The sequence below is a fragment of the Grammomys surdaster genome, unplaced genomic scaffold (genome assembly GCF_004785775.1).
Source record: "Grammomys surdaster isolate TR1022 unplaced genomic scaffold, NIH_TR_1.0 136, whole genome shotgun sequence".
Lineage (NCBI taxonomy): Eukaryota > Metazoa > Chordata > Mammalia > Rodentia > Muridae > Grammomys > Grammomys surdaster.
In genome coordinates, this window is record NW_021604594.1 from 16,306,729 (window position 1) to 16,332,597 (window position 25,869).

The window sequence follows — 25,869 nt, forward strand, 5'->3', positions numbered from 1 at the left end:
CATATGGATCAATATGTATATGTGTGTGTGTGTGTGTATTTCTATTTTTGTTTCAAGTCTTCCTCGTTATCTCAGAGATTATCAGAGTTTATTTTAGAGTGAGCATTCATATCACCTAAGGTCTCTGTGGCACCATAGAGAAGTTCTTTAGTTCTGAAATCAGTGATCATGGAGGTCTATGATGAGTCAGTTCGAAAATGACTTGATGGTCAAGTATGAGGATTCTTATCTCTAGACTCATTACAGGACTCCTCAAGGAATCAGGGCCTGATGGAGCCTGAAGGACTGGCCTAGCCTTGTCTGAATGGAATCCTACTACAGGTATGTTAAGCTGTAGGGACAGGATCTGAATTTTGATCCCACTGTGAAGCATTTTGAAATAAAATTTGATGTGAAGTTGGGCAGATTGGACTAGAAATATTCTGGCTATTTGTTACAACCAACTGTTTATGGAAATCTGAGCTATATATATGCTTTACTTCTTGTGATTATAGATCATGTTAGTAACTTGGATAAAGCATCTGTTAAGGCATCACTTCGGAATGTTAAAGCTATAGATCTTGTGGTAAAACAACCTGAATTCAGATTCTATAGTTTATTATTAGTACCATTGCTCTGCAATAATTTATTCAGCTTTAATTTGGGACATAGTTGCCCTCTTCAGAGTCACAAAAATAAAATTAATACCAAGCAGGCACATAGTACACAATATAACTTAGTAAATCAGTATATTAATTTTTGCATTTATATGAAATGATAAATTGCATCTAAATATTTTAATAGAATTTGTTAACTATTATCGATAGTGTTTTCATATTGTCCTGAATATATGTTGTACCGTCCTTGAAGGAGAATAGAGAGGACTAGAGAATAATCACTTCTGATTCATTTCAATATCATGTAGAAAGGCAATGATACGAAGATGCATTCCACAGTGTACACACATTCGGGGAAAATTTATTGGGGTCACATGACATGCACCGAGGAACTGTACTTGCCAGGCAATGACAGCGAGAGTCACAATAGACTACAGCTGCTTCCTCTGTCCAGGCTTTTAAAATCCAGAGTCAAGTCTAAAGAACTGGCAAGAACACCCATGTTTTTATTTTCTCTTGACTATTGCCTTTACTCTTTTTTACAGAACATCCCATAGAATAAATCTCTACCATTCTCCATATAAAGTGACAGGGTAATAATATGTCTTTATATAGTGTAGTTAAAGGAATAAATTTTAATTCATTTGGTTCTTCCTTATATATAGTAACATTTATGAAAAAACACATTCCATTCAATTGCTTAAAGACCCAGACAAAGTCAAGTTAATAGCTTCTGATGTTCACATAAGCAAAACCAAGCCCAAAGTAAGGGCAATTATTAAGGAAATATAGTAGGATACCAAATGCTACTTATACTAATCTTCCTATTTTTATTTCTTATGGTCAGACTTATTTTTTCTACTTATATGCCTTGCCAAAAACTGTTCAGGCAGGTGTGGCAAGGCCATTGTGGTCAGGTTTGCTAGTTAGAGAATGTGAGAACATTCCAGCAAACCTCAGTGTCTTTGGGGAGTTTGCCAAACTAGAGGCTTAATCCCAGAATCTTTCTTGTCCTAATGACATTACCTAAACCTTCAGCTTTGAGACACAGATGTGGTTTACAGTGCTAAAATGTCAGATGTTAATGAGCTAGGGAAATTGCTGCATTTCCTGTTGTAAAGGTAGTGAAGTCCTGCCCACCCATATTGTGTCTCAACACTGTGTATGGAGGACTGCTCCTGAAAAGCTTTTTAAGGTGCATGTCAAGAAATCTTAGCTGGCTATGAGCATCATAGAGGCATGGTTAGCAAGCTGTTACTGTTAGTAAAAGTAGAGACAAGATGTTAGGTAGATGGTGGATCCTAGCTTCTCTGAAAATATCAGCCCTGTCCTCAGAACCCATGCTTCCTCCCATCAGAGGATTTGGACATGTTTATGAGCACACATAGTTTATGATTTCTTTATTACATATTAATGAAGAGAGGCCATGTGTGACCCTAGTAAAGAATCTGGAGTGTCTGAGCCAGAGTACGAGTCTCTGGTTCTAGTTCTGGACTTGATAACTTTTAGAAAAGAAATCTCCTTGAGTAGGTCAAGAACAGCCAAGCCAGCATACACCGATCTCTTCATCTGTGTCTCTAATGGCTATAAAGGAAAAGGTTGATGATTATTTAGGCACTGTTTCCTTTTAGGAAACAAATCTTGGCTTGATTTGGATGCTATCTACTTTATCAAAGTCAAGCATGCATTAATACAATGGATGCAGATACTTACGTTTCTACACACACACACAATCACCCACACAGACACACAGAGACACACAGACACAGACACAGACACACAGACACAGACACACAGACACAGACACACACAGAGACACACAGACACAGACACAGACACACACACACACACAGAGACACACAGACACAGACACAGACACACACACACACACAAACACACACACACCAAACCCTCAGGGTACAAGTTAGGGTGAGCATTTATGAAGACCTTATGACCCACAGGAGCGCCATTGCCTAGACGTGACAGAATTTAGAGAATGTTTTGACATGAAAACTAATAAACTAATGTTTTATGTTCAGTCACTCAACGATGTATTGATCAATGTTTAAGCTTGACTTAAAAAAACTGATTTCATCCTTAAATCTAAAAGTTTAGTGTTGAAAGGAGTAGTCTCAGATAGTTGAGATAATCATCTACATAAGGCAAGCTATACTTTACATGCAAATGGATCTTAGGCACAGAAAAAGAATCGTTACTATTCCTCAGGGAACTAATGCAAGAATCTGACCAAGTTTCTAGTAGATGTCACTTTTTCATGTGAACTATCTCTTTGCAAAATTTCAGTGCATATCTTCCAGGATGGTGGTGGGCTTGGATAGATCCATGATGCTTTTATAGCACTTACGTGAGGAGAGGCAGGTAGCTTTGAACTTTTTTGCCTTTAGATTAAGACCCATTTTGCTGATGGGAGAAGGAAGAGTTTAATCTACACATACTCACTTTGCAAAGAACTATCTCAGGAGAATGCCCTTTATCTGACTTTTTGGTCATTGAAGCATCTCACAGATCTTTCTGAGTCTTTTTAAGGAAGTGGATTTTTCTGGGATACTCATAGCCTCCCTTGCAAGATTTACTGGTACCTCCAATACTTTTGTTCAACTCATTGCCTAGCACATGAATTGCAGATTCAAACCCTCTTCAGGAGGCCTTGCATCTGCCTTATATTGGACCTGGAGATGTGAGCTTTCAGGGAGCTATATTTCAAGGGCAAAGAAGTGAGTGAGGGACATAACCATACTTATTTTAACTTTTCACAGGGAACAGTAGGAGTAGATTAAAACTCTGGCAGGGAGACTGCATTAGGTGGCAAGCCACCCCTGCTGTCACTTGCATAATGCATAATCTAAGGTGTTGACTCATTTTGGATGAAGCCTGTTTAGTGAAGGAAAGTCTGAAGTTATGCATAGTCACTCAAAAAACCAATGTATCCTCTCCACATCGATTCTGCAGGCAGGGACCTTTCTGCTCCGCTGGTCTTGCTTCTTGTTGCTACTTAACAAGCTTGCTGACTAGTAACTCAGGCTCTTCCCATGTCCACCTATGATGCTACCATCTGTAGCCACCCTTTCCCCAAAGGAAAGAATTTTCATTCTTTGAGATCCACTGGCTTATGATCTGTTCCTTTAAGTTTAACTGCTATACTATCCCACTCCGACCCCACTCCTAAACAGGCCCTGTGAAGACAACAGAGGACATATTTGTTAAGAAAGTAGTCGGCTGTTAAAGTTTTACTGCTTCTTATCAGCAGCAGTACAGGGTCACTGATTTTTAATATACTGCTTCTTACAGAACTTAGGTTTAGAAACTGAACACACAACTGTTTCAATGGTTGTGTAAATGTGTGTGTGTGTGCTTTATTAAACAAATCCTTTCATCTTGTGACCTTTGGTGTAGTTTGAACTTTTTAACTGGTGTTGGTCAGAAGTAAGATCCTGCGACTTTTGCTGCATTTTTTTTACTTTGTCCCCGTTTAGCTTTTAGTGATAGTTTCATTTGAGTATGTACCCCCAAGGGAACTGCTACAACTCTTCTGTTAGGGGTTTCTATACCTCTTCTGCCATTTTGTTACACAATGATCACAACTAATAGCAACTGTGGTTCTTAGCAATTTAGTGATGTTTCCCTCTAAACTCTCTTTGAGAAATGATGAAATTGAAAGCTGGCATTTTTAGTAACTTCTAAACCTGTGGGGCAGGTGCATACGATTACCATTAACACAGCATCAAAGAAGGTGAACATCACCAGAAGCTTTCATGGCTCCCCAATGGCTCCTTGATGAACTCAGAATTCAAATTTGGGTTAGCCAGGATACAATGCTGGCCTTCTATCCATACTACTGAGTTATCTGTTTACATACTGTCTTATTTTTATAGACCAGATGTTATGTATTATACATCCAACATAATAGGAGACCAATAAATATATACTCTATACATGTGGTGTGGTTTTCTGAGACCCCAGTAATTGTCATAAACATGGGCTGTGCTTATAATAAATCACATTTTGCATACCTGATTTTTGTTCTTCTGTGTTTTCTCCAAACAGAGATATTTAGTGATTTCACAGATTTTATGAGGTGACTAAGAAAACTGAAATCCACTACTAAAATATCTCTCATGTCTTTCCCCCCTCTATTCATATCTCTTCCCACAATCTTATTTATTCTCTCTCTTCCACCTTTTTCTTGCAGTAGTCATCTTAATGGCTGAGCTACAGATTTTTACCCCAAGTCCTTTATGCAGCATCTTAGGAAAATGGTTGCCTATGCTGGAAGAAGCCGTGTGGTTTTAAAGTTGAATATATTCAAAAATAAAAATAAATTTTGAGAGCAGTTGAGTGACTACACTACTTAGAGTGTAGTTACATAGTAATTACTCTACTTGCTGTGAATACTAAATCCTTGCTGAGTTTCAGACGGATGTCACAGCAGATGCAACCCATAACAATGAGAGTTTGCATTAGGGGCTATAATGTTCCATGTACAGTCTTAAGCCATGCCGGATTAAATTGTTAATAAAGGCTATTGTTCAAAACTGTTAGGAAGAATGACTAAACTAAGAGTCAAACAAGGGAAGGCGTCCATGAGTTAGCTCATCCAATACAGTGTTAGTACTTTTCAGGACTGATTAACTGGTCTTGGGTTATGTGACAGTTCTCAAAAGGGATACCAGTTTTGAAAATTTATATAATTTTTGTTTACGTATATTTTTGAATCTGTTCTAATGTATGTGTAGTGCATGTGCATGACTGTGCCAGAAAGAAGATGACATTCTATCTCTTGGAGGTGGAGTTAGGGGTAGGTGTCAGCTTCCTGATGTGGGTGCGTGGAACCAAACCTAAGTCATTTGCAAGAGCAGTAAGTGCTCTTCACTACTGAGCCATATCTCCAGACTCAGTGATCAACTTTCATCTGAAGAGAAATTTCTCTTGTTCTAACTAGCCCTTGCCTTTTATTAGGTTATCAGTAAAAGTCAGGATGTAGATGCTGGCTGCTCAGAGGTTTCACCCATGTTATTACAACTGGCTTGTAGCAGAAGCCAGGGCCAAATCTAGGTTGATTGACTTGCATGCCACTTGTCTTAGCTTCAGGCCACAATGCTTCTTTCTGGGAATCAAATCTAGTCAGCAAATCAATTTGCTGTGCACATAGGTGTTTAATCAAATAGACTGATCTTTTGACTTGTTAATTTAAAAATCAAAGAGATTAAATCAGCTCTTCATGAAAACATAGGTGAAGAAGAACTTTTTTTATTTTAGCCCCAGACACTCAATTTTGGCCGTTTGGAAGTCAATTCTTTGCATAACACAAGGCACCACTGGACCTATGCAAGCCTTTCTAGGATTATCACCGCTGGTAGCATCATCTTCTGATGTGCATCACAGTGTGCCCAGATTGATGGAGTTCCAACTTGTAGGAAGCATACATTAAATGAACATCATTATTCCTGAGCTGGAACCTTGGAAGCATTTTGTTGAAGCCTTGAGAAACTTGGTCCTTGACTTTCCTTTCTGACCGACACTGCTCTTTGTAATCATCACTGAATCCTTACCCTACCTCATACCCACTTATTGTCTTTCTCCTTCCAGCTGTGACAATGGAATGCTTGCCCCATCGCTTCCCCACTTCTGGCCCTGATTACTGGTTTGTGAAAAGGCCTGATCCCCATGCAGCTTGTCACTCAGGAGTCTGCTCCAGTGTTAAGGGCTGAAGAGAATTCACTTTTGCTTAGTCTCAACTGATAGAAAGCTAGAGAAGGGATCACTGGGCAAGAATGATTTTGTAAGAGTAGAGAAAACACAAACCCAGCACTCGTTAGTGCTGGATGCTGCAAATGAAACTAATACTTAAATGAGATTTTGCTCTCTAATTTCTGTTCTGCTCCAATGTTAGATATGTCAGATACAAATTTTAGATAGCTATGCATGTTACAGATAATGCCTCTACATGGGTGTGGTGGTATCTGCCTTTGATATCAGCATTTAGGAGGCAGAGGCTGGCAGATTTCTATGAGTTTGAAGCTAGCCTGGTCATCACAGCAAGTTCCAGGACAACCATGACTACATAGTGTGGCCCTATATAAAAAATTCTTTAAAATGTCTAATATAGTGAGCAAACATAATTGACATTTAGTAAAACATTATTGTTATTGTTATTATTATTATTATTATTATTATTATTATATTGGTTTTCAAGAGCTAAAATGGCTCAAACCAGTAAGAGAAATGGGTTGGGACAAGGTAGCGAGATCACTTTGATAGAAGCAGCAATGCTTTGTGATAAAATTCTGTTTGTTATTTATGATTTACCAATTATTCCAGTCAGTTGTGAGGATGTCATAATTTATTATGGTCACCAGGTTTTGAAATATGAGCATATTAATGTTAAGATCTGAATTCCAATTCCACATGAGGTATTCACTAGTCTTAGAAACCTCAGTAGTCCTACTTTCTAATCTGCAAAATGAAGGGGTCAAAGAAATCAACTACTCAGAGTGGTGATATGCTAAGCTCACTGATTGCACAACACACACAGCACATAGTAACCATTGCATTATGATCTCTCTAGTTAGGACTAGAATTTTGAAAACCAGAGTGGATTCAAGTTCATCCTTGTAAAATTATCATTTCATCTACTTGCCTTTTGATTTACGTTCCTAATTGACAAAGGAAAGGATACAGTTGACTTGCTCAGCTGGGACTGTGCACCAGTGACTAACTGAGCTCTCATGTAGAGAGCACAGGGAAAGGTCGTCCATCACTGTGGCCGGTCTCATCAAGTAAGTGACCTCCCCTGATCAGATTTCTGGCTGTTTCAAAAGCCCACAGACAATGTTCCATGCTGTGGTTGCTCATTAATTCATCAGACAGTTCATCAAACACTAGACACATTTCATTAGAGTATGAGGAATATTTTATGGCATTAGGAAAGCTTACAGAAGTTGCTGGTGTGGGGGTAGGTAGACTGCCTCATGAAGGACAGTTTTCTACTCCCAAATTCTGGCTCTGAGAGTCTATGCTGACTCATTTGACCAACATCTACAGAGCCATGGTCTCTCTCGGGCTCTTAGCTCTGGGTTCAGGGAGCCAAAGATAAACCCTTTACTAGTTGAATATGAATGTATGTATGAATGTATGTATGTATATACACGTACATGAACATAGACACACACATACATACACATATATATATATATGTATGTATGTATGTATACATATATGTATACATATATATGCTGGGGATACAAGCCTATGCTTATTCTAAGCATTGTTGAGACTTTAGGACATTTGCCCTCAGAACAAGGAGCAAGGAGGTAATGATGGCTTTGGCTTTGATAAATTTATGGTCTGCACAAGTCTCTACAGTGTTTCCAGAATCCTCAGCGCAGCCTCTCTAGAGACTAATGACATCTGCAGGGAATAACTGTCACCAATTCCCAGGAAGGCACACGAATATGTGCATGATCCTACCTCAACAACTGCTCCGGAGTGCTTTTTCAAACATCGTAAACTCAGGAATTGTGAAATGGAATGCTTTCCAATCCAGCGTGCTAAGAGGCTGAGACAGAGTTTGGGGAGGAATTTGATTACAGCCCATCCAAGGCCCTAAACAAACAAGCCAACCAGGAGAAAATCCGAGTGCAGGGCAGCAGCTTGACAGTGCATATATCCTCTGTAAATTCTGCTAAGGTGGTATTCCTGAGTCTGGAGTGCTCTGCCTCAGAAATATTCCTGCATTTTATACAAGTCTATGCCTCTCACCCCATCCCTGACTTTAGGCCTTCTCTTGACCTTATTCAGCCACTCCCATGATCTCCTCTAAGACCTTAGGCCATCCCTGACAAAAACTCTTCTCAGGCTTGGCCCTCAGAGATGTTTTCAGGGTTTAGGAAAGTTTTTTTTTTTTATCTTTCTGAACTCTTTGTGGAGCCCAGAGATTGAGTCTATCTCATTGTCTCTCATTATTTCTCCTCTGGGTAATGGCTTACATGCTTAGAGGACTGTCCCAGAGGAGATTCATCAACACCAAAGGCCTATGTGCCTGTGCTTTTGGCCTCCCCCTTGGGCTCTGGAGACATGGAGAAAGCTGGGCCAAGTGCTGGTAAGAAGACAGGGGAAGGACACACCTTTAGCTCTGGTAACTGGGTTCACTGAGCACATAAAATAAGCCAGGGTTCAGGTGACCCAGAATATTCCTATTGTGAGATTCAGGCCTAAAGTCAACTGAAGATATGAGGCTGGTAACTATGGAAGCCAAATGTAATAAGAGCCTCTCTTCTGTCCTGGTAAAGACTGTCAGAAAGTCTACTTTGGGGAAAATTGGGTAACTCCAGTCCATCCTCCGAGCCAGAGGAAGTGGTTTTGACATTAAGGTGCTAGTGTATGGTTCTGAAAGGGAAGGCACAGAGGAGAGCTGTGAGTAATTTGCTCTGATTTTTCATAATCCAAAGTTTTCATAAATATTTAATTTAAAAGTGAAACAAAATAATCTTCTGACCTTACACTGGCTATTGAATTGTTGACTTAGTTGTTTGACAAACGCCTTTTCAGCGTCTTGAGAAATTAAAAGCAGACTCAAGGACAGTGACTCAAGAGCCTTCTTCAAATCCTGGCAAGACTCAGAGGGCAGGATTCTTTAGAGGGAAGCATGGAGTGTGTTCTAAACTTTCCTGATCAGGGAAGATTGGGGAGTATTCTGAACTTGCTTGAGCACGGGAGATCCAATGTTAGATTCTTATATCACATGTAAAAAGACAAGGATGAAAGAAAGGAAAATAATTTAGTCATGGGCTATAGGGCAGTGTGTGGTTGGCAAGAAAATTGACTCTGGGCAAATGCCTTTGGTTTATTGTAGGGAAAATAACAAACCATTAAAATCAATGCTTACTCACAACAAGCATATGGGAAGCCATTTTATGTGTACTATATAGTGGCAGGGTGCATAGCACCTCATGCCCTTCATGGAAACCATATGCAGCTTGCCTTTAGGGTACGTACAGTTTAGTCTTCCTGTTCCACCCTTCATCTGACCTTCCTACCTTTTCCTCTGCCTCCCAAGTCAATTTCTACCTGCCAGAATCCTCTTCTGGTCTCCTTAAAGTCTCCTGTGCAGAGAACCTTGCTCCATTGGGAACCTGGTGGTTTGTCAGAAAAAAAAGAATTGTGTCTACCAGAGGCGGCTACTGCTGCCTCTACAGTAACATTTGCATCTGTTTTTTTTCTCTCTCTCCGTTTCCCCTTTTCTTTCATTCTTTTATCCCATGTGTTTCTGGCAATTGAAGGTAGAGCAAGTGCTCTACCACTGAACTACAACTTCAAGCCTCTTCTTTATTTTGACATAGGATCCTACAGGTTGCTTAGGCTGGCCTTGAACCTGTGATTCTCCTGCTCCAGCCTCCTGAATAGGTAGGAGTACAGACCTACTTGAGCAGACCTGGTAAAATTTGTATCTCAACAGGAATTCTTTAGAACTTTATTTGGAAAGCACAAAGGATAGATTTATCTTACAAGTGCCATAGCTCATTCATCAGACTCTGTCTTTGAACAGAGGAAGAAGGTGGAAAGTTTAAGAATTCCCTAAGTTACTAAGGCAGCCACTGACTCCTTCTATAGCCCAGCTCCTCAGCCCAGGTGAAGCCTTATGCTTCTTCTGTATTTCCATCTCTGCTGATGCTGTGTGCTTGTTTCACCTCCCTACAGTTGTGGGCAGATCTTAACTATGATGGGTCTGCATCTATCTTCCAAAAATCTATCACATTTTTAGTCTTTGAGCACTGACTATGTTCAGATATTTACTTGAGCTCTTTGTGTATTTTAAACTAATTTGGTTTCTATAACTATCAGAGGTAGGCAACTCTGTATTCAATTAAAGATAAAATACTAAGTTGTTAAACTATTTGTCTAAACTCACAGAATAGAAATATAGGCTGTCTAATGCCAGGGTTTGCATTGTAACCATGACATAGGCTGTATCAGGGGTACCTACTATCACCCAGGCATTGGGTGGCCTGCAGTCACAGTGTGATGGTTTGTATATGCTCAGTCCAGGGAGTGGCACTATTAGAAGGTGTGACCTTATTGAAGTAGGTGTGTCATTGTGAGTGTGGACATTAAGGGCTTTAATCTTTCTGGTTTTCTTGTCTTGTCTTTGATGGTGAATTTTTCAAGTCCATTCACCCAGGTCATGGTGCTCTGAGGTAACCATCTCCTCCTTTTATTGGCCACATATTTGGTCAAACATTATTCTGAAATTTTTCTATAAGGGAATTAATTGAAATTTACATATATGTATATGTTATATCATAATGGCGATCAGTCATTTATTTGAAGGTTCTCATAAAATAAATTGTAGTAAGAATTTTCCAGTCTTCTTGCTTTAGTGATAATATCAGCTTTTCCTAGCTTTCTAGTTGTGTGTTTGGACTTGGATGGCAATTCTTTCCTGTGTTACCAGCTTCTATGATCTTCTCTATTAGATTCTACACTCCAGAAGCTTCTACCATTTGGTTCTGTTTCTCTAGGAAACTGACTCAGAGTCTCCTTTGTTTCCAGGCTTGTAAGGGCTAAATCCTAGGGCTTCTTCTTTCCCAGTCTGAATTTTGTTTGTTTTCTAAGCAAAAATTTCCTAGTTGTCAATGGCATGCCAATAACATCTCTTTGATTGACAATCAAGCTCAAAAGTATGTATTATGCCCTGGGTTCATAAAGCTAGTTGAATACTTGAGTGTGCTCTTGTATATCTCAGAAATACTTGGATACAACACACACAAAAGCAGATTCATGACCCTGATTCTCTTCAGGGTTCCCAATGTCTATGAAATATCCCCTGTGTCTGAAAGACCAGAAGTACTCTTAACTCTAGCCCTGTCTCTGTTCATAATACACCAACATGATCTGCCAATGGGACTGCAGAAATTTCTCATTGTTTACTTCTCTCTGGAACACATCTTCCAGTGCTCTTTGCTGAGAGGCTCCTCCTGACCGCTCTGGGTGGCCTGCAGTCACAGTGTGATGGTTTGTATATGCTCAGCCCAGGGAGTGACACTATTAGAAGGTGTAGCCTTATTGGAATAGGTGTGTCACTGTGAGTGTGGGCTTTGAGACCCTCATCCTAGCTGCCTAGAAGCCAGTATTCTGCTAGCTGCCCAGATGAAAATGTAGAACTCTCAACTCCTTCTGCACCATGCCTGTCTGGATGCTGCCATGTTCTCGCCTTGATGATAATGGACTGAACCTCTGAACCTGTAAGTCAGCCCCAATTATATGTTATCCTTTATAAGACTTGGCTTGGTCATACTGTCTGTTCACAACAGTAAAACCCTAACTAAGACACACAGTGATCTTCCTAATTTACAAAGCTGATCAAATCACTCAGTGCCATGACCAACTGGAAGCACTCAATTCTTATGCAGGTCACAGGGTGGCTCCCAGGGCTTCGTGTGGCCTCCTCCTGCAGCAGTGGCCTTGCTATCCATACAACAGCTACTCTCAGTCTTCAGTTTCTCCAAGTGCTTCTGCCTATATGGATCCTTTCCAGTACCATTACAATGTTTTTTTTTTTTTTTTTAGTTTTTAAAATCTAGAACATTCTGACATTCTTACAAAGTGAACAAGGGTCACTTTCAAGTTCTACATGTCCTTCTAGCAAGCTAGTCAGAGTCCTTTATCTTTCAAGATCATAATTTTTACCTAAATTAATGTGAACACCAACAGATACAATTTATTGGGTATTAAAGCTCAAGCATTGACAGATTGTGCAGATGAGTTTACAATCATGGTATTTAAATCTTAGCTAACTAAAATTATATCAAAATCTGAGAGACAGGCAACATTACCCTTACTATCTTGCAGGAGGAACCCAAAAGCCCAGACCACAAGCTGAATGCATTTTCAGTTGTGCGATCATTTAATTCGAAATACTTGGATGTCCCTTAGGACTTTGATCTTGGAGTGAGCTAAAGCCAGGTCTGTTACTGATCAGACCTTTTAGAAGCCAGCTTGGCATGTACAATGTGCCCACTATGTATTTGCTGATTGGGATAATGAGTATTTGAATGCGTAATGAAGTAGGACACATTTTCATACAGAAACTAACTGGGTATTCCTTTTGTTCTGCAATCCAAATCAGTCACCTATGAGATTGTTTACAAAATTCTAGACAGATGCTTGCAAATGAGAAAAATGGCATTCACAGTCCTAGAGATGGTGTGGAACATCCTCCACTCTTCATTTTGATGACCATCTGCTCCACTTCCAAATGAGGTACCAATTCAGTTTAATTTCACTCACAGTTAAAGATGAAAGGGCTTCCCCCTCCCTTCTAGTCCTCTGGGAATCCTGAAACAGAGGAACTCACACTGAAACACAGAGGCAATTGCATCTTGTATTAGGTAGATCGTTGTACAAGAAGCTGCAATTTTCTGAACCTAAACATGAAGGACTATTTCTTACTTGTGTAACCACCCAATGTGCGTTTAATACTTGCACAGATAGCTTTTCCCCTGGTGATTTAAGCCTAGCTACTTTCTGCTGGTCTTCCCCAGGAAGGCATGTTTGAATACTTGAAACTCTGGTTCCAAGCCAAGTGCATTGCTTCCACTTGCTACTCTTTGCTAGACAGTCCAACTCTGAGGACTTCTAAGGGATGCAGAAAAATGCTATTTGTCATCCCAGAAGAAAAAAAAAGGAGAAACTAGTTGGGTGAATTCCTGGGTATCTGGGTATCTTCCTTGCACTTCACCCAATCGAGCAAGGTAAAGGAATGTTTGAGGTCAGTACACAGGGCACTGGAAGGTGGAAGGAGAAGCTTTGTCTATGGGTCAGGAAAAAACAGTGACGTTTTTAATATGAAAAGGTAATGCCCGACAGTCATAACTGAAGTTCATGCCAAGGGAGATGAGGACAAGAAGAAGAGAGGTGAGGAAGGGGTGGGGACAAAGCAGAGTGAGGACTGGGAGTGCTGAGGACAGGGAGGAGTGAGGGTAGGAAAAAGTAAGGGCAGGAAGAGGCGGGGATAGGGAGGAGTGAAGGCAGGAAGGGGTGGGGACAGGGAGGAGTGAGGGCAGGAAAACGTGGGGACAGGGAGAAGTGAGGGTAGGAAGGAGTGAGGAGAGAGTGGGGGCAGGAAGGGATGATAACAGGAAGGGATGGAGAGAGGAGGGAGTAAGGAAGAGAAAGAGAAGTGAACCTTTGTGTTGAGAGTCAGGCAGAACATTTTTTAATAATCTTCTTTGTCTTGCTTTTTCTGTCTTCCTTCTATAAGTAATTAAATAACAAACAGATTCAACCCTTAACCACAAATATCTTAGTCTCTAATGCGAAAATATGAAATAATTAGGGGATTTGCTGTGTAAGGATTTTAATGGCATAGACAACTTTTGTTTTCAAGACTGTGCTAATTATAGAGGATGAGCCCGAACAAAGGGAAGAGCTGCAATTAGTGGAATAGCACTTCCTGCAGGAAGCTTTGCAGAACTCATGTCTGTATTAGAACAATAGTCTTTTAGGACATCACTTTTAGAAGAAGTCTTTGGAGACTTTAGAAACTCCAGACTAGGCCACCTTATATTTGATGATAATGACGGAATATAGGGCGTTTACAATCTAGTCTAAATGGCAGAGGATAACTAGCAGGCCCATATAAAGAGAAGAGGCCTGGCGTTTCTGTGGTTTCCCACTCCTTGGCTTGGTGATCATATTCAGTGAGCTCTTTCTTGCACTCTCTAGAGATAACAGTGCATATGAAAGCACCGGACCCAGAGCTGAGGCTGTATTAAAAAGTAACTTTTAATCTTAGATCGATTCCCTTCTCTTCTCTCGATTTCCTTTATCAAGATTTCATTCACCTCAAATAAAAATCCCTTAAGACTTTCAGAATGCTACAAGAATGGCTGAGATATCAGATGAATGGCATTCCTCTAAACCCTCAGAAGCCCAATGAAGGCCGTCTGTGCATTAGTGGCTCTATCTGAGCAGTGTCAAGGATAAGGAAGTACCTGGGCTGTTTAATCCCAGGATGGGCATCCCGGGAGGGCTGACTCAGCCCTTTCCTTCCAAAGAGGATGAACCGCATGTCACAATGCACTGCGCTTTTTGTCTTCTCTGTCTCTGTCTCTGTCTCTGTCTCTGTCTCTGTCTCCCTCCCTCTCTCTCTCTCTCTCTCTCTCTCTCTCTCTGTATAGGGGGCCATTTTTTTCTTTCAAATGCAACCTTAGGTTCGAAAGACAATCTCCATGCCACGTAAACACTAAAGGATCTGTGAATGGTTCTTTCAACATTTGTGCTTTTTCCTGGGTTTTGTTGGCAGAAAGTTCGAAATTGATATGAAAAGTGAAAGGGTTCTGAAACTCCCTAATATTATACATTATTTAGTGGAAAATATTGGGAGCTGTCCATCCTAGTCCTCAGGGCAGCTCAGTGTGAGTTGAAAAGATTGTGGTCCTTAGCTCCTGAACAGGCATTAGGATTACAATATCATATCAAATACTTCCCAGAAGAATTCACCTCAGTGATGCTGGTCTCTTCTAAATCACTGCTAATTTCTTAGCTCTAGCTAAGCAGAATTAATTGTCCTAGTAGCCCCTTCTATTCTTGATGCTTAGGCCAGAGCCACATGGCCAAAGCTGCAGAGTTCTGCTGCTTGCTGGGGCTGGAACATGCCCTCCCCGCCTTATTCTATTACTAGCTTTCTGTTTCCCAACTCCTTCACTGCTTAAGCTTGGCTGCCCTGGAACTTGCTCTGTAGATTGTTCTTGAACTCAGGGATCTGCATGGCTCTGTCTCCTGAATGCTGAGATTAAAGGCCTATACCAGCATGCCTGGACTAAAGCTTTTCTTCACCTAGACCTTGCTCTGTCACAGGCTGGCCTTGAACTCAGAGATCTGCTTGGCTTTGTCTCTTGGGATTATAAGTAGGTACCACCTTGCCTAGGCCTAAGCTGTTCATGGCCATTGTTCTTCAAGATACAGCTCAAAAGCCTGTGTCTTCCAGCCTCAAGGTCTGGATTCCAAGTGTGCCCTCCATTTCTGGATTGTAATTCATTTCAGATTAAAAATCCAAACTATTCCTTGTTCAACTGCAAACAAACAGCAAGTTGAGCTGCATGAGATCTTGCCCTGAGATCACCACTCCCTTTATCTCCTTGAATATATAATTCAGCTCCATTTAATTCCTGGTGTCCCTTTATTACTTGAACCATACGTTTTATATTTTTACTTTCTAAGTTTGCTATGCTTGTTTAAAATGTTCTTCATGAGACTTAACCAGAGAACAAAGTCTCTGTTGGGCTTTTTTGAGACTTCCTTTGTCAATGCAATTAATATAAACCTCTTTACCCTAGCCTCAGATAGACTCCTCAGACAAGGGCAAAAAGCAGCCACATTCTTCACCAAAATATCACAAGGACAAGTCTCTTGGCCACATATTAAAATTCTTCTCTCTGAAACCTCTAGAATCAGGCTTCCACAATTCAAATTACCCTCAGCAAAAAAGTCTTCCATATTCCTACTATGATGGCCCATTAAGCGCCAGTTAAAGTATTCCACTGCTTTCCAAATCCAAAGCCCCCAAATCCGCATTTTCCAAATAAAAACATGGTCAGGGTCAAGCCTATCACAGCGATAACCTAGTCCCTGGCACCAATAACCGTCTTAGGGTTTTACTGCTGTGAATAGACACCATGACCAAGGCAACTCTTATAAGGACAACATTTAATTGGGGCTAGCTTAAAGGTTCAGAAGTTCAGTCCATTATCATCCAGGCATGGCAGTGTCTAGGCAGGCATGGTGCAGCAGGGGCTGAGAGTTCAACCTCTTCATCTGAAGGCGGCCAGAAGATGGACTTCCAGGCAGCTAGGATAAGGGCCTTAAAGCCCATACCCATAGTGACACACTTCTTCCAAAAAGGCCACAATTACTCCAATAAAGCCAACACTTCTTAATAGTGCCACTCCCTAGGCCAAGCATATACAAACCATCACAGTTGGGTTCTCATACTTCCGCTGGATTCTTTCTACATCAGGGTCTGGTCACTTACACCTTGAGCACTCATGTTGCTTCCTGGTGCTCATCACAGTTAGTAGTTGTGTTATTATTTTATTGTTTAGTTTCGTTTTGAGTTGGTTTCCATTGACCTCTTAGGTCTCTACAAGGAAAGACAGTGTTGGCAAGTTTGACTCTTTGCTCGATCTGCCTTGCATATTTACATGCTGAATGGATTGCTTTGAATTCAGAGAATACTATGGCTATTACAGCATAAACATCTGTTGACATCCATCTTTTTCAGTGATGCTTCCACCATCTTTCATCTTTCCTCTGGCCATGAGGTGACATAAATGAGTGGGCATGCTGTCTAGAAGAAAAGGGTCAAAGCCCACCCACCAAAGAATAAAAGAAACCAATATAGCTGGTGCAAATTGCTGAAAACATACACACACACATACACACACACACACACACACACACACACACACACGAGGTATGTGTGTCCATTCTTCCTTTACCAGCATGTTTCTTCACTGTCCAGCTGGCACTTAGAAGGCACTTGGAGATAGCTGGTCATCTCAGGGATAAGGAAATTATAGTTTAGACAGGATAAGGGATCTGCAACAGGTCATAGGAAGGTACTGGGCAAAAATCAAGCAGAATCCAGTGTCCTTTTGTAGGGATTGTGCTCTTCCCAAACCACACTGCAGAAAGTTTGCAAAACATTTTATTGCCTTATACTGTTTAGTGCAAATCACAAATGAAGGTGAAGTTTGTCATCCTTCTCATTCCTTTCAGTAAAATCATTTTAACAATCATTTGCATTGCAGATATTTTTACTAGCCCTGCCATCATTTTTCTATATAAATTTCTTATGTTCAACTTAAATAAGAATTGATTGGAGTATAATTGCCCTATGAAGCAAGGTTATTTCAACAAAGATTTAAAGACCAATTAGCAATGGCTTTGGAGGGATGGACTTTAAATAGGCATTGTCTCAGGTCACCTGAAGAGCATTGGCTATTCTTCCAGAGGTCCTGAATTCAATTCCTCACAACCACATGGTGTCTCACAACCATCTGTAAGGTGATCTGATGCCCTCTTCTGCTATGTTTGAAGACAGCTACAGTGTATGCATATACATGAAATAAATAACACTTTAATGAACGCTAGCAGTTAGTTTTCAAGAAGGCCATTTACTCAAAGCAGTCAAAAGTTTCAAAGACATCTGTAGATATTGTGTTTAAAGCTATATTCGTTAAACCATAATTCTTTTTCCTCTTGTCTTGCCTTTGATGGCAAGGGTGTTTTACATACCAAAGCAGGTGGACACTAATAAATGAAGGTCAACATTGCTTATCACTCACTAGTCATTTCAGAATGACGCCCAGTCTTATTTCATTGCAGTGATTTTCTTCTGTGACCAGACCCACACTGAACACTGAACTCTTCTCCTACCTTTTGGACCAAGCTTGCTGTCTTTCTTCTTACTACAGCTACAGAGCATCTAGCTTGGTTTCCATTGGTCTGTAGAGATTTGAGAGGCTCACTCCAGAAGCTGCTGCACACCAAACTGCAGAATCCTAAGTAGACACCAGAAAGAGGCAAAAATTTATATATAAAAGAAGTTAACTGGGTTTGAGAGAACAAGGATAGAATCTTCCAATTTAAAATGATTTTGTAGTTAGTAGAATGGGACATGAGCAAAACTTGAATATAGAACTTTTAAAAGCTTAAATAGAATAAAAGAGAGTTCAAGCCAGTTCTAGGGCAGGAGGAAAGACCAGGTCAGTAGGAGAGAGGAGTGGTAAGGACAGTGTCTGTCTATTGATCATGTGACCTGCTGGAAAGCCAGCTGTGACTCAGGCCAAGCTGATGGTTGCCCTTGATGCCATAAGAGAAAACAAGCCCAATGATGTCATAAATTCAGATTTTCAAGGACACTAGAAATATAGACTTTATGTGGAATTTATTAAAGTGTACGTGTTTGGCTTTGATTAAATAAATGAAACTTCATATAGGCAAACATAAAGCCAAAGGCTATATAAGAATCAGAGTTACCCATTATATAGTGCAATTGTTCTCAACTTGTGCATTGTGATTCCTAGAAGGTCACATATCAGATATTTACATTATGATTCATAATAGTAGCAAAATTACAGTTATGAAGCAGCAATGAAATAAGTTTATGGTTGGGGGTCACACATGAGGCACTGTATTTAAGAGTCACAGCATTAGGAAGGTTGAGAACCACTGCTCTAGCACGATAGTCTCACTTCCTAGTGATGGCCATGTGCTTCAGGAGAGGGGAAGCTGCTTGAGCAAGGTAGAGCTGAGGTGTTAGGTAGAAGGTTCATACTCTTCGGGTAGGATCTTCATTTTCCCTCCTGACCACACTAAGACTAGCTGAAACTGACCAGACCTGATAAAACAATTGTTTGAAGACCAACAAAGTGCTGAGTTTCATGGATCTGATTCTTGGTTTCCAAACTTCTAGTGCACTATGCCTTCTGATGGAGAAGTGATGGTGTTCCAGTCTTGCCATTCATATTTTGGAAGGGTGTTGAGAAAGTTAGTGAGTACAATGCATACTGTCCCATATCTGAAACGTGACTCCAATCGTGGGTATGTGTGTGGATGGCTTTGCACAACTGCAGCCAGATGTGAGGGGTAGAAATGTAGTGTACAGACAGAGGCATGTCTAGTAGGTTCTCTGAAGCCAATATGCTGGTTCAAGTTGTTCAAATTCAAGGTGCTTTATTTTTTTACATGACTGTCATTTTTGTGTAATGAGTGTTTTCAGGTTCAGCTTAAATATAACAGAAACTCTCTAGGTTCCACATGCAAAACGAGGAAAATAAATGTCTGTATTACTGATGGGATAGTGTTTGCACAGGGTAGGCATGCATGCTCACTATATTGTAATAACAAATGCTAAGTGTATTTGTAGCAATTGCTAACATTCACTGACTGCTGATTAAACTTGAATTGTCATTGTAATTGTTATTTATCACTATCAATAAATTTTTCTTAGGTTTTTCTACTATTTGTCCTTTGAGAAATAAATGTCTTGTGTGTGGCCATAGAGGAGGTTTTCAGAGGAGAGAGTGTTTGAACATGGGTCTATTTAGACTTCCATTGCTTAGCCTATCTCTCCAGAGCTTTGGCAGTGTCCAAATCAAGATACCCTTCATGCACTCAAAGACAGTAAATTGAATTTGGTCAAACATCAAATACTTATTAAGTTAAATGGCAAGGCAAAAATAGTCCTACAGGATGCACTCTGTCACTGCAATCCTTGATAATGTCTTATTTTATGAAAAAATTATATTATTCCGAAATGGGATTGTACCATATAATTAAGAACAAACAGGAGAGTGCATAAATAGTTGATTTTTTGGCTACACTAGTTTTGAATGTAAATGTCAAATTGCACAGTTTTAGTAGATTATTTGCATGGTGTTAATAAAGTAATGTCCATGGATGTAACTTTTAGTAACCCAAATGAGTACTGAATATTCAGTTCAGGAAAATAACACCTGGAAGATTTTTATCTAGACTACTAAATATTTTCCCTTGCTTATATAAAAAATATGTGCAAAAGAAAGAGCTAAATATAACATAAACACTGAATTATGTACAGTGCTACCATGTCATATTTTATGAAGACATTGAATGAAAAAATAGGAAGGAATCAAAGGTTGAGGGAAATGATGCTAATGAGTAAAACCATAAGTAACCCTCTAGACCAGCTACTCTTCAATTATATTTAACACAATTTTTACCAAGGAAAAAAAAATCATCATTGCGACCTCAAAAAGAATGAGGCAATTTTCAAATTGTTGATTCAACTTTTCCATGTTGTAGATAAGTATTTGTAATTGTAAATATTGTAATTGAAATATTTCAAGTCTTATTTAGGTATACTTTGCATTTTGCAGACCTATTCTGAAGTAGTTATATGTTTTTTTATTAAGATATTAAAGGAATTAAAGTCTACCAAACAAGGGAAGGGGAAATGCTGGGGTGGATTTTTTTTAACTAGAATAATTAATTTCCACCAATACCTGCAAAATGGAAACCCTTGAAAACACAGAGATGCAAATTTCTGAATGCAATAATAATAATGATGATGAAGTAGATGTAATCTTAATATTATCCTAAAAGCAAAGACATCTAGCCATAGAAATAACACAGATCATAGAGACATGCTTTATAGGACAAGATGAAAACTACAAACCACTTTGAATTCTCCCATGTAATCTTAGTAATTAGGCTGAAGGCACTGTAACTTTCTAGAATGTACACTACAGCTCCATTCAAATGTTGCTTCTATTATATAAAAGAGTATTTCAAAGTCAAGTAGAAATTAATTTGTTCATTGTCTATTCTTTTGGGTAATTGCCATTATTGCTATTTCTCTTTGGGCAAATCACTCAAAACTGACTACATAACTTGTTGTGTTTTTCTTAATATGGAAATAACTTAGACTCAACATTTGTCACCTACATTTTAATTTAATTTGCACTTCCACCAGACTAAGAATGATAGTTCTCCCACTACATTATTCTGTTACATTCCATCAGTATTGTTCTTTTTTTCCCCCTCTCTCTCTAAATTTCCTTTGGCAAGATGAAATTTTGCCAGTGTCAATTATGGGTGAGAAATTCACTTATTCTGTGAGCATATTTATATGTGTGAGCTAAGTGAGAATCTTAGTGACATTTCGCAATAAACAAGACAGCGATAAGTTAGACAGAAGGTTTAACCTCCGTGGTCTTCCCACCTCTCACAGTGATGACAAAGGATCTTGCATGCAAATCTCTAGTCTTAGCTTCTGGCCACACTGAATGAAAGAAGTGAAGAAAGACAATAGAAAAGAGCAGAACACAGCACTCAGTTGCCTATTCTCAAGCTTATCAAGGTAATTTCTGTGACTCAGTGGGAAGCTCGGTGGAGGAAACAGCTGATCTCATTAGTTAGTGGACTCAGATGAGAGGACAGAGGGCTTCCCAGCTCTAAATTTCATCAATAATGAACTTAACTTTCTCTTTGTCATAGCTGCTGTCTCTAACAAATAGAATTTGAGACTCAGAGATTTCCGTGCATTAGGCCCTGTCCTATGAACAAGGCTTGCTGTAGAGGTGAGACTAGAGATGCCCTCACCAGATCTTGGCTGGTCCTGCAGAGACTAGTGTGTGCTACAGGCTGCTTGCATAGGCTCCATCCACAGTGCTGCGTGGTGCCTGTCACTTCACAGCATTAGTTTAGTGATTTCTGTGATGACTGAGATGGGGTATTTTATAAAAGTCATAGGTAAGTGCTAGGAATCAGGCGGCTACACTCTAGCACTTAATCCCTGGAAAGCTGATTGACCAGCAAACCCTGAATTAGAAAGAATGCTCCTGTATCTCTTCAGGCCCAGATCCCTGTGATCAGTTCTTAATTATATATGGGTTATAGAGAGGAGATTGCATATTATACTAAAGGTTATAATATAAAAAGGGAATTACATGGGTTATATATAAATAGGGAATTGCATATTATACTAAGAAGTCTTATATTGCTTCAGTTTCTCTGGGCCTGGTCTCCTCAGCTATATACAAGATCATATATATTATATATATTATGATCTTGTTTATATATACATATATGTATCTTTATATACATATATGTATATATATAAATTACATATAAAACAGGTGGTGTCATATATATATATATACACACACACATACATATACACATACATATACACACACACGCACACATGGGTATGGGACACCACCTGCGGGAAGAAGCGCCAAAGTTTATGTGTTGTTAAAGTTTAAGCACTAGTGATGACTAAGCCATGTTCTGAAAAAATATAGGAAAATCTGAAGAGTTTACTTAGACGATATTAGCATTCCCTACTAATAAAGTTCTTCATTTATCCTAATGAAGTAGAATGACACTAATTATGCCATATCTTTGATTAATAACATAAATATTTCTAGAGCCAGGTTAGGTTATGTATTATAGAGAGATGATGTTAGAGTTATTGTCCAGTTCACATAAGGTTTTGGGTTAAATGATTCCAAGTCAATTTCTATGAAGGCAAACTAAACAGATTGCTTTCTATAGTTGTCAATATATTTTGGAATCTCAGAGAGCTGAAAGAACTCCCTAGTAACGTGAGCAGCACAATTTTAAATCAATCTGCATAACTACAATGGTTTTTACTCAAACTACCTTTGAATGATGTGTATCATTTATGCCATGGATGATGGCATGTGCAAAACAAAAGCAGACACAATATTTACTAGACAGACAGACCATACAGAAATCTCTCTCAGCTTTGCTCTTCATGTATGTTCGGGTATGTGTGCATGTGCAGGTAGAAGCCAGAAAGTGATATTGGTGTCTCTTCCTCAGTAGCTCTATCTTACCTTTTGAGATGGGGTCTATTAGTACACTCAGAGTTCACTAATTTTTCTGGAGAGGCTGGCTAGCAAGCCCTAATGGATCCTGTGTCCCAAGCATGAGGAATACTAGCACATGCTGCCCTACCTGGCTTTTTATGTAGGACCTTGAGATCCAAATGAGGTTCTCCTGCTTATGCAGCATGCACTTTACCAACTGAACTATTTTTCCAGCCCAAGAAGTTGTAATTTTAGTACATGAGACTAGAATTAGAAAGAACCAATTCAGAATTCTATCACCTGCTCCATTTCTCTAGCAAGCATCAATGAGAAAAGGAAGACCCATTTCCATCAGATGCTCCTTTGTTGAATACTGTTACTCTGCCTTAGAAAATACAAACCCATCAGAGGTTTCAAACCTAGGGGCCAGGCTTAATTTATGTCAATGTCTTCATCTCATATGAATTGATTACATTTGGTTTGGGCCACATTTGGACCCTACAATCAGCTTAATTCCTGTATTAGTTAGTGTGTTTAAATGCTGCAGTAAAATATCTGATAAAAACAACTTAAAGAAGGGCAAGTTTATTTTGGATTCAGTTTCAAAGCATACAGTCCATCATGGCCAGGCAGGTCTGGTGACAGAAATAGGAGGTGGATGGTCACATTCTATCTACAGTCAGGAAACAGAGATGATGAACGTGGGGGCTCATTTTCTCCTTATTCAGTCAAGGGCTCAAGCATGAAATGATGCTATCAACATTTAAAGTGAGTTTCTCCATCTCAATGTCATCTAGATAATCCCTCCAAGATATGCCTGCCTAGAAGTTTGACACTTGTAGATCCTCTGATCTTGACAATCAATATTAACCATCACAATTCCTTCCGTATTATCCAAAACTACTTTGGACAATATTGTATTTTCTATACTGTTACATTATTCTCAAACCTGGGAGTATAGAAGAACTTATATCCATTTTTGCATATGTGGAATTTGTTCATCTATGTGTATTTGTATGTTTCTATGTGTATTGGTACAAAAGCTTTTGTGTGTACAATCATGTGGTAGTACAAGTTTGATGTTGAGTGTGTTCATAGATTACCCTCCACTTTACACATTGAGGCAAGGTATCTCCAAAGCTTGCCGTTTTTGCTAGTCTTGATAGCCAGCTGACTCTGGGGACTCTATCTCTGCCTCCTGTGGACTGAGGCTAAAGGCAGGTCAGCAAGCCCACTTAGATTTTACTTAGTGGCTCTGGACTCTGGTCCTCATGCTTGCAGAGCAAGCAATTTACCATCTTCACAGCCATCTTCACAGCCCTTGTTCTTTTAAGGACAGATACAATTCAGATAACAAGGGATTGTGATAGAGATAGCAGAGCATGCACATATCTCCTAAATATGTATGTTTGTGAGCACGTGTGCATTAATATGCAATTATATATATTTTGATTTTGAATAATATAGTGGAAATATGGATGATTAAGAGCAAAATGTCATTGACAGTAAAATGTGAATGAAGTTAATGCTTCTGTTAATCCAAAAGGGGTCTGAATTATGTACAACGGACTCCTAAGAACGATCTGATCTTTAGATTCTAGATAGAGCTACTCTTTCAGTATACAACCTCTTTTCTTCTACCTCATGTTATGTGCAATTCATATGCTTGATCTTGGATATTTAAAAGGAAGAAAGAAAATCCAACTTGTTTTTAAGCTCTTAATATTCAAATAATATGTTATCCCATGAATCTTTAAAATTTTTGATATAATTTCATGATACTTTTGGGGAATGTGAAAGTTTTAGTGACTTAGAAAACATAAGCCTAGTTAAATGAGTTGTTTACAAATAACAATGTAAATTTGAGTTTAACCTTGTCCCAAGCAAACACTGAAGAATGAAGTCAATCCTTCTACACGCTTGGTTGTCAGACTTTTAAACTATGGGATCTCCTGCCTTGATGGTAGAAGTTACTTTTTAAAATTACTAACATTCTAGGGGACTAAAAGGCTTTATTATTTACCTGGGTATACTACTGCCAGATGGACTTATTTGACCACACTCAACCATTTTACAAACCCTGATAACAGTCAACTATGCTATGAGTACTCATGGAACTGCACATCGTATTTTGGACATCAACATTCTGGATGCAGTTGACTATAATGAGACAGGCTGACCTATACCTGGGCAAATTCTTTGCTTCAGTTTCCTGTGGACATTTTGCTTTAGATCCATCTTTTTACAAAAACATATGACATCTATTACTAAGGACAATGGGAAAAACAGGCCAATGTACATATTATTGTCCAAGAAATATCCAAATGAAACTGGTAGCATAAACATGCCTTACAGATAGTGGAACAGCAATAACTTCTGATCCAAAAGGTATTATTGTGAGGTAGCATGTACCTGGAACAGAATCTTTCTCTTTACCTAAGTGTGGATTCCAGAAGCTATACTGATCTTAGAGCCATGGCAGGGGAGTTTCAACAGTACATAGAATGTAGGGACTTGGAGAGTAGGATTTTCAAATAAACTCCTCTTTGTACCTAATGGACACACTGAACAGTGAGTACTATATTCTAAGATTAAAGATACTTACTGGAGTCAAGGCCTAGAAATAATAGGCGAAGTTCTAATGAGTACTTCCATGTGAAAGGAAATTGCACACCTGCTGGGTATGGTAGCGGATCTCCAAAAGTCTTATATTCAAGAGGCAGAGTCAGAAGAATCACAGTTGGAGCCAGGCCTGCACTATATAGTAATTCTCCATCCCAAACAATACAAACAACAATAACACTAGAAACAACAAAAAGCTTTCATGTTATATCCATGTTAAACATATTCTCCTTTATAGGCTGCAGAAGGAT

The 25,869-nt window shown here is 39.3% G+C and overlaps 1 protein-coding gene across 3 annotated transcripts in view; it reads right to left on the reverse strand.

Moving 5' to 3' along the window:
- The window catches only part of B3galt1 (beta-1,3-galactosyltransferase 1), a 241,205-nt gene that overhangs the window by 28,643 nt on the left and 186,693 nt on the right, over window positions 1-25,869 (reverse strand). For all 3 annotated transcript variants that reach the window (XM_028762903.1, XM_028762902.1, XM_028762904.1), the window contains exon 3: window positions 18,054-18,178. The gene's annotated coding sequence lies outside the window, so the exon portion shown is untranslated. The remainder of the gene's footprint in view (window positions 1-18,053; window positions 18,179-25,869) is intronic.